General features: G+C 39.0%; 1 protein-coding gene across 5 annotated transcripts in view; it reads left to right on the top strand.

Moving 5' to 3' along the window:
* The window catches only part of TBCEL (tubulin folding cofactor E like), a 38,976-nt gene that overhangs the window by 6,898 nt on the left and 22,887 nt on the right, over positions 1–9,191 (top strand). The window contains exon 1 of one of the 5 annotated variants that reach the window (XM_024761926.1): positions 7,338–7,651. The exons of 3 other annotated variants lie outside the window; for them this stretch is intronic. The gene's annotated coding sequence lies outside the window, so the exon portion shown is untranslated. Of the gene's footprint in view, positions 1–7,337; positions 7,711–9,191 lie in introns of those variants that run through there. One more of the 5 variants, XM_024761927.1, reaches the window with a different exon arrangement.

Below are 9,191 nucleotides of genomic sequence, written 5' to 3'. Positions count from 1 at the left end.
CCCCCCCACACACACCCCCTTCATCTCCCTGAAGGATAAAGTGCAGACTTGGAAACAGAGGACCTTAGCCTCTTGCCATCTGGTCCTGCAGGCCCATCTTCATCTCCCAGCCCTTCTCCCTCACACTCCACACCAGCCACACTGCATTTCTCACTTTCACTTATTTGTGCCTTTCCCCCTTATTTTTCATCTAGGAATTCCTGTGACCTCTTTTAAGACTCAGGTTTATGTGTGGCTGACCTTCTTGAAGAGAGTCACTCCCTTGGTGTTTTCAAAGTGCTTTGTCCATACTTATGTATTACCCTTGTGTACATTGGTCGTCTTTTTGGAGGGAAAAGGATTTAGTCCTGGCCTGTGGTCCCAGTACATTGGATATAGTCTACCTCCGGTAGAAGCAGAAGGTGCCTGGGGGTTATTTGACTCATAAGCTCTCCTACTTTTCTGGACTTTCCTACTCAGTTTTCATAATAATAACTACGATTTATTGACCACTTGCTAGGCCAGGTGCAGCTAGATGCTTTAAACACTTTTTCTTTTTTCATTTAAACTTCACAATGACTCTATGAAATAGCTATTAATGGTTTCATTTTACAAATGAGAGAGCAGGCGTAGCGAGGCAAATAACTTGCTCAAATTTCAGCGCAGATTCATAACTGAACTCAGGTTGAATTAGGAGAGTTAAACAGATGCCACACCTCCATAACTCAGGACTCTGGCTATATGAAACTTTCACTAATCATTCGTTAATGGTCCTTAGGAATGTGATCTAGTACTAGTAATGTTGAGAAAAGGCTTCAACTAAAATTCCTCTTAGATTAATGCTTTTCCAGTGATTTTCAAAGTTTCTTTCCATCTGTAATACCTCTCACTGGTTTTCGTGATTTTCATGTCACTGTCAGAAAATACTACTTCATATTTATTCAAAGTAAAAATTCCCTTTTTTGTTCAGCCAACAGATATTCGTTGCCATGCGCCTGACACTGCTTTGTACCACACTGAACTGTACTGACAGATTCCTGCTTTTGTGGGACTTTGGTTCTGGGTGGAGTTTATCACTAAATTAATAGATCGAGATAAGTGCTGTCAAGAATGAAAGAGGGTGAGGTGATAAGTGATTGCTGGTGGCAGTGGTGCCTTTTTTTTTTTTTTTTTTTTGCGGTACGCGGGCCTCTCACTGCTGTGGCCTCTCCCGTTGCGGAGCACAGGCTCCGGACGCGCAGGCTCAGCGGGCCCATGGGCCCAGCCGCTCCGCGGCATGCAGGATCCTCCCGGACCAGGGCACGAACCCGTGTCCCCTGCATCGGCAGGCGGACCCTCAACCACTGCGCCACCATGGAAGCCCATGTGGTGCCACTTTTAATGGGCTGGTTAGAGGCGGCTTCACTGAGAAGGTAACATTTGTGCTTACATTTATTTGAGGCTCAAATTATGAGATGAAGCCAGCTAAGCCAAGAGCCAGGAAAAGGGCATTCCTGTAAAAGCTTTAAGAGGGGGAATCAGCTTGGCAGGTTTGAGAAGTAGAAAGCCATGCTGGCTGAAACCTAGTGGGCTAAGAAAAGGGTGGGAGGAGGTAAGTTTAGAGAAGTAAGCACAGAACAAATAAAATGAAGCCCTGAAGGCTATGATAAAGATTTGGATTTTATTCTGAGTGTGAAGGGAAGCTTTTGGACAGTTTAAAGGACATGATTTGACTTAGATTTTGAAAAGATCACTTGGATGATCTTGGAGAATGAATTATATGGTCATGAGTGACCTGGGAGGAAGCTATTGCAACAGTCCTAGCGAGAGGTTGATGGAGGCTTAACCCAGAGTAAAGTAGAGGAAATGGCAAGAATTGGGCAGAATTAGGGTGTTCTAGAGGTTGGTTCATTACGGGGATGTGAGAGGAAGAGAAAAATGTAACTCTGGAGGTGGGGACTTGGCGGAGGAGGAAGCAGGTTTGAGGAGGGAATTAAGAATTCTGCTTTTGCCTCCCGTGTGCCCCTCTCCGATGATACACCCCCCACCCTCCAAGGGTACCACAGTTCTGAATTTCGTGTTTATTCTCTGACTTTTCTTTACAGTTATCACCTATGTATGTAATGCTAAATAGTACGATGATTAATCTTCTATTTTTTTGATTTTCTTTAAGTGGGATTGTGCTGTATATATTCTTGTGATTATTTTATCCATTTAGCCGTGTTTTTAAAAGTCATTCACGTTGATAAGGAAGCAGTCATAGCAAATGATCAAGTATTATGTGTTGTTGCTGTGGGAACATTTCATTTTATGAATATAATGCAATGTATCCAATTGCCTGTTCTTGCACGTAAGGGCATTTTTTTTGGTCAGGATTTTTGTAATTTCAAACAATACCATTGTTGTGGACATTCTTGTACTTTTCTCCTGGTGCACATTACAAGTTCCCGTAGAGTTTACACTGAGAAGGAGGATTTCTGGGTCACAGGGAATGTACATCTTCAGCTTCACTAGACAATGATGAATGGTTTTCCAAGGTATTTGTACTCTCACTAGCAATAGAAGGGTTCCTATTCTTCCACATTTTCTCTAGCACTTGGTATTGTCAGAATTTTTAAGTTTTGCTAATTTATATAAAATGATAGTTCGTTGAGATTTTAATTTCTGTTTCTGAATTATTGAACTTGAACATCTTTTACATATATTTATTGGTCTTTTGAATTTTATCTTCTGTTAAATACTTGTTCATGTCTTTTCCATTTTTCTATTGAGTTGTTTGCCTTTTTCTTATTGGTTTTAGGAGTTCCCCCATGTTAGTTACATGTGTTGCAATTATCATCCAGTTTTTGGCTTGTCTTTTTCTGTGTTTAAAGTCTTTTGATGATCAAAAGTTTTTCATTTGACTTCTCCTTTATGGTTCCTTTTTGCATTTTGCTTATGAAATATTTCCCTAAATCAAGATCTTAGAGCTCTTTTCCTATTTAAAAAAAAATAACTGTTTTCTTCTCATAGGAATAAAGTTTGCTTTCCACATTTTAGCTGGATTGAATTTTTCTGTGTTGTGAGATGAGGATTCCCTTTCATTTTTCCCAGATTTATGTTCACTTGTCCTGGGACAGTTCTTGTGTAGTTTAACCTTTTCTTACTGATGTCTATGATGCTTGCAGGTACATTTACATAGACCTGTTTCTGGGCTCTCTTTTCAATTCCACTGATCTATTTTTTTTCCTCCAGAGTTTTCTTTACAAAGTACAGTTGATTCTGTTATTCATGGTACTTACGTAAAGTTGCCGTGAACACCAAATTAGTGAATACGGAACCATTGGTCCCAGGGGAAATGTAGGGTTAGGGTCCTGCCAGTCATTGCACACAACATTTTCGTCAAGTGATCAATACCTGACTTTGTTTTTTGTTTTGTTTTTTTAAAACATCTTTATTGGAGTATAATTGCTTTACAATGGGGTGTTAGTTTCTGCTGTATAACAAAGTGAATCAGCTATATGTATACATATATCCCCATATCTCCTCCCTCTTGCGTCTCCCTCCCTCCCTCCCTCCCTGTCCCACCCCTCTAGGTGGACACAAAGCACTGAGCTGATCTCCTCCCTGTGCTATGTGGCTGCTTCCCACTAGCTAGCTATTTTACATTTGGTAGTGTATATATGTCAGATGATTCTGAAGAACCTAGGGGCAGGACAAGAATAAAGGCGCAGACGTGGAGAATGGACTTGAGGACATGGGGAGGGGGAAGGGTAAGCTGGGACGAAGTGAGAGAGTGGCATGGACATATATACACTGACTTTGTTTTATATGTGTTTCTGTTTAAAGACACCTTATTCAATATACTGTTGATTCATTAACTTCGGATTCATAGTGAACAGCACTATAGTTAGATAGAATAAATCTCATCTAACACCTATTTTCTCCATAAGGCACATCACAACCTTCCTGTGCTTAGAGACACAGCCTCGCACTGAGGGGCCTTTTTCAATCGTAAAATCAATAAAAAAGCACAAAAATATGAAAAACCTGGCACTGAATAGACCGTGAAAAGGACACTTGTTTACAGTATGAGAGCTGAAACAAGAAGGCAGAGCAACGCCTTGTTCTGTCTCAGCTGGAAATGTACACGTCTGTCAGGGGACTCAAATTTTTTCTTACTCTGCAAGTATCTGCAAATGACTGTGAAAATGTTGCAGGTATTGATTTTGGGGTTACAAATTAATTCGAGTAGGTGAATTTGCAAACAATGAATTTGCTAATAATGAGGCTCAACTGTATTATGAAGTCTGGGGAGGCGGTTTTTCAGGAACTTTAGCACTCTCCCTTCCCTCTATGCTCAGACATATATTTATAACACTTTATTTTAAAATAGTGATTTAATTCAATGAATCTCTCAAATACTAAGTTCTGGTTGACGGGTGCCATTATCTCAATGAAGATAGTTCATTTTTGAGAATATTTTTATTATATTTATAACATGGTATTATTATTTAGTTATAGGTAAATGGAAAAAAAAGTATTTTAGGAAAGAATCATGATTCTTAAAATGTTGGAAACAGGTCTAGATTATTAAACCCTTATTATTGTGACTTGTATGAGGATCATATTTTCTCATCGGTACTATTAGTAACTTAAGGCATACATTTTATAAAGGCAAGTCCCTTTGGAGATTGTAGTTTAAATGTTAACTCTATTAATCCCTCATCCATTAGTGATATTTTTCCATGCGAACACCAGCAAAGGGATCCAAGAAAAATGTAAGATTGTATACGTTATAAACCATGTCTCGTACAAAATGCATTTATTGAGACTTGGCTAATTTATCCCTCATTTACTGTGTAAGATCCTTAAGTGAATTGTTGGCATTAATTTGATAACTGTGCTGAGGGAGTAAGAATCAGACATTTTGGACTTGACCTGTATTTATCTTTTTTTTTTTTTTTAGTGTAACATATTTATTCCCTATTTTTTGAAGTACTTTTATTGTGGTAAAATATATATAACATGTACCATTTTAACCAATTTTAAATGTACAGATCAGTGGCATTAAGTACAGTCACATTGCTGTACCACCATCACCACTGTCCATCTCTAGAACTTTTTTGTCCCCAAACTGAAACTCTGTACCCATTAATCAATAACTCCCTGTTCCCCACTCTCCCCAGCCCCTGGCAACTATCATTCTACTTTCTGTCTCTGTGAATGTGACTACTCTGGATGCCGCATATAAGTGGAATCGCATAGGATTTGTCCTTTTGTGTTTGGCATGCTTCACTTAGTGTTATGTCTTCAAGGTTCATCCATGTTGTAGCATGTGTCAGAATTGCCTTTTCAAAGCTGAGTAATATTCCACTGTATGTACATACTACGTTTTGCTTATGCGTTCATCTGCCGATGGATATTTGGATTGTTTCCATCCTGTGGCTATTGTGAATAATGCTGCTATGAATATTGGCGTACAAATAGCTGTTCAAGTCCCTGCTTTCAGTTCTTTTGGTGTATACCTAGAAGTGGGATTTCTGGATCATATGGTAAATCCATGTTTAATCTTTTGAGGCACTGTCACACTGTTTCCTACAGCAGCTGCTCCATTTTACAGTCTCACCAGCAATGCGCATATATTCCTCTTTAGTTACTACATTGTGCCTATTGGTCTGAAGTATGGCAGAAATTATTAACTCTTGCATATAAGACATATAGTATAGATACCAAAGTTATATATTCAGTATTAAATCTACTGTGGCTGTAGTTTTTGCAGAAGAATTTAGCTTGTGCTCAGAAGCAAGCATTTCTGACTCTGTTACTGATTCATTGCCCTGTCATGTGATCTCTTTTAACTTTTGGAATCCCCATGGAGAAGTAGACATAATTAGTAATTCAGTGGTGGCTATGATGCATTTTTGTTCGTAACTACTCTGAGCTGAGTTTATTAATACACTTGCTTTTCATACTTTATAAAATACATTTGATACGCACAATCAGAAGTGATTAGAAAACTGACTGATTAGCATATTCATTGAGTGCCAATTATGTGCAAAGTTCCAGTCCATGATAGATAGAAAGGAGCATTGTGATATGGTTCTTACCCTCAAGAGCTATACAGTCTAAAGATATTAAACAAACAAAAGAAGATCACAACACTATGCATGAGTTAATAATGGGACAAAAATGAAAAGAGTCTGTGCCAATATGTGATTGATTAATTGCCCACTGAATATTTTAGGCAATAAATATTTACCATGAGCTCAGCTCAAAGGAAACAGATCATTATGGCAGGAGGTATCTGAAAAGGCTTCATCTCCGAAGTATATTCTGAGTAGGGCCTTGAAGGATGCATAAAATTTAGACAGGTGGAGAAGGGAAGATCTTCTAGTTAAGGAGGAGTGACATTATAAATGTCAGACATTTTACTGCCTGAATCATTAATTGGCATTAATTAGCATAGGCCCAGGACCAAAAAATATTAGATCAAATCTATTTAGCAAAGTTTGTAAATAAGTCCCCAGCCCTACATTAATGCTGCCATGCTCACTGGGTTGTGATGGGAGTAGTAACAGTGGTAGCAGTAGCAGTAGGAGTAATAGTAAGCCAGTATTTAGTGAGTGCTCTCCATGTGCCAAGCACTGAATGAGACCTGTTTTACCCATGTTATCTCTATTCATTCAGCAGCCCTATGAGCTAGGGGTTAGGGGCTATCCGTTACCCCTTTTATAAGTGAGGCAGTGGAGACTTAGAAACCAAAGTAACCTCCTTGTAGTCAAATGGAGTGGTGGAGTCAGTCATGATTTACATCCCGGCAGTTTGGTTCTAGAACCAGCACTTATTACCACTAGGCAATATCACCATAGGGCAGTAATACTACTATAGCACTAAATATGGAAAGGGCTAGTGAATTTTTTTAATAACCTGTAAACTCTGGCAACCTCTCTGTGTGGCTGACGTTTACATTCTGGCACTTCTTCGCTGTGAGCCAGAATGGTCTGTAAACTCTAGAAGGCTGCAGGGTGATGAACTAGTAGGCCGTTCCTAATGAGGCCTTGCTTTAACTTGATAGCCTCTGTAGTTACTCACAAGTAGAGATGATGGGGTAATCTGTTCTGTAAACAGCTGAGTTTATAGAACAGATTGACCTTGAACTTGTGTGTTCACAGCTGAAAGATAGCATGTGTATACAATTTTCTCCTGATGAAAACAAATCCATTCAAGAAACTAATATTTATTGCTTTTTGGCAGGAAAGGGAAGTTGAGAATATTTTTTCCCCCTTTGGTGACTAGACCAATCAGTACTGCTGCTTGGCTTTGTGGTTCAGTTACTTTGACATGGTTACAAGAGGTATTTTGGCTGTAATGATTTTCATAAATTTTACTAAGTTGTATTTCTGTGATTTGTGCATGATGCTACATACTGTTGACATGAATTTTTTTTTTTTTTTCTTCAATGAAGACAGCATGGCTCAACAGATTAGGGATACAGAAAGTATGACTTAGCATGCTGGTTGGGCCTCGGAAACCCGAGCAAGTCACCTCAGTTTCATGTCCTGTAAATAGAGATAAGTGTCAGTTTGGCTGTTTCAGAAGATGGTTGTGGAAAATTACTAGTCTTTCAAATGATTGTTAATCTCAGTTTGGGGACACTTGGCTTTTGGGGAGCATCGATTCAAGAGTAAATGTTTCTACTCCTGAATTTTGAGTAAGTGCAACATAAAAGCCTTGAGATTTTCCCAGATTGAATCTGGGCCACATAGAAAGGTAGGGATGGATGCAGACTTGTTTGGGAAGGGGTTGGGAAGGGGGATAAGGGCAGACTCTCCTTGGAATTTATTGAAGTAAGGGGTGTGGTGAATATTAAAGTTTTTATGTTGTGATTGCTGAAAGTTGGTGGAAAGTGCTTTTCTGCATTCTAAAATGCCTAATTTCATAGGGATATAGACAATTGGTGTAAGCCAACATTTCTGGACAGTTAGAAGCTACAGGAATTAAGAAAGAAGTTCTTAGAAATATTTTCACACAAAGAGGTACTTACATCTAAATAGCAGTATTTTCTTAAATTTTTTTCCTCTCAAATACTTTCTCATCAAAATAATAAAATTCTTGGGCTAGTGCATTTGGATCAGAAATTTTGAGTGCTACGTAGAATAGACTACTAGCGTGAGAATCAGTCCTGTTTGCTAATTTGCAGTTGTGGATGAGAAAACTTTGTCTTTTGTCCAACATCAAATGTGCCTTGTATGCAGTATAGTTCTTTAGTAGAAAATACAGACAGCTCTGGGGCTGTACTCACTGATAACATAGAGTCACAGTTTTAGATATTTTGGTGCCACTAATATAATGAAATAAAGAATTTAGATTAGATATTTTAATACCTGTGGTACTTTTAAGGAGAAGCATAGTGCTGTGACAAGTGAAGAGGGTAACAGTGCCCTACTAATAGCCCACTTCAAGGACTGACCAGGAGTCTGAATTCACATTTCATTTGGCAATGTTGGATTTTAAAAAATAATAATAATTTTTTTTAATTAAAAAAAATAATCTACCAAAAAAAGTTGATGTGCTACATTATTTCACTTGGATATAGTTTAGTATACAGTTGAGAAGGAAACTGAGAAATAGGGTGGTTCATAGTAGGGTGTGAAATCATGGTGGTGTGGTATGTTATGATAATGGACTTATCAGCTACGCTCAAGTTTTGCACTTGGCATACTCAGAGTCAATTTGTGAATTAGTAAACTATAATTCTACAGAAGAGTTCTGAAAGGTTATTAGAACTAATTTATTTTCCTTACTTTTCATCCCAAGAAGGCATCCACTTAGGTATATTACATAATGCTCAAGGAGGTAACTGAGATAGAATTGCAGGTATATGTACTTTATGATAAGTGAAGGTAGAAGTGCCATACAGAATGAGACTGTCTAGCCTAAGTATGTTGACTTGGACAATGTCTTTAATGTGTTTTTATGGGAGAGATTGCTGTCATTCATGAGTTCAGGTGCAAAAGCTTGTTAATGGAATACTCTACAGACCATAAAAATGATTGTAGGGCTTCCCTGGTGGCGCAGTGGTTGAGAGTCCGCCTGCCGATGCAGGGGACGTGGGTTCGTGCCCCAGTCCGGGAAGATCGCACATGCCGCAAAGCGGCTGGGCCCGTGAGCCATGGCCGCTGAGCCTGCGCGTCTGGAGCCTGTGCTCCGCAACGGGAGAGGCCACAACAGTGAGAGGCCCGCGTACCGCA

The sequence above is a fragment of the Neophocaena asiaeorientalis genome, unplaced genomic scaffold, assembly GCF_003031525.2.
Source record: "Neophocaena asiaeorientalis asiaeorientalis breed wild unplaced genomic scaffold, Neophocaena_asiaeorientalis_V1.1 scaffold737, whole genome shotgun sequence".
NCBI lineage: Eukaryota > Metazoa > Chordata > Mammalia > Artiodactyla > Phocoenidae > Neophocaena > Neophocaena asiaeorientalis.
Note: the sequence above shows the minus strand (reverse complement) of the source record. Positions and strands in the feature narration are given on the sequence as shown.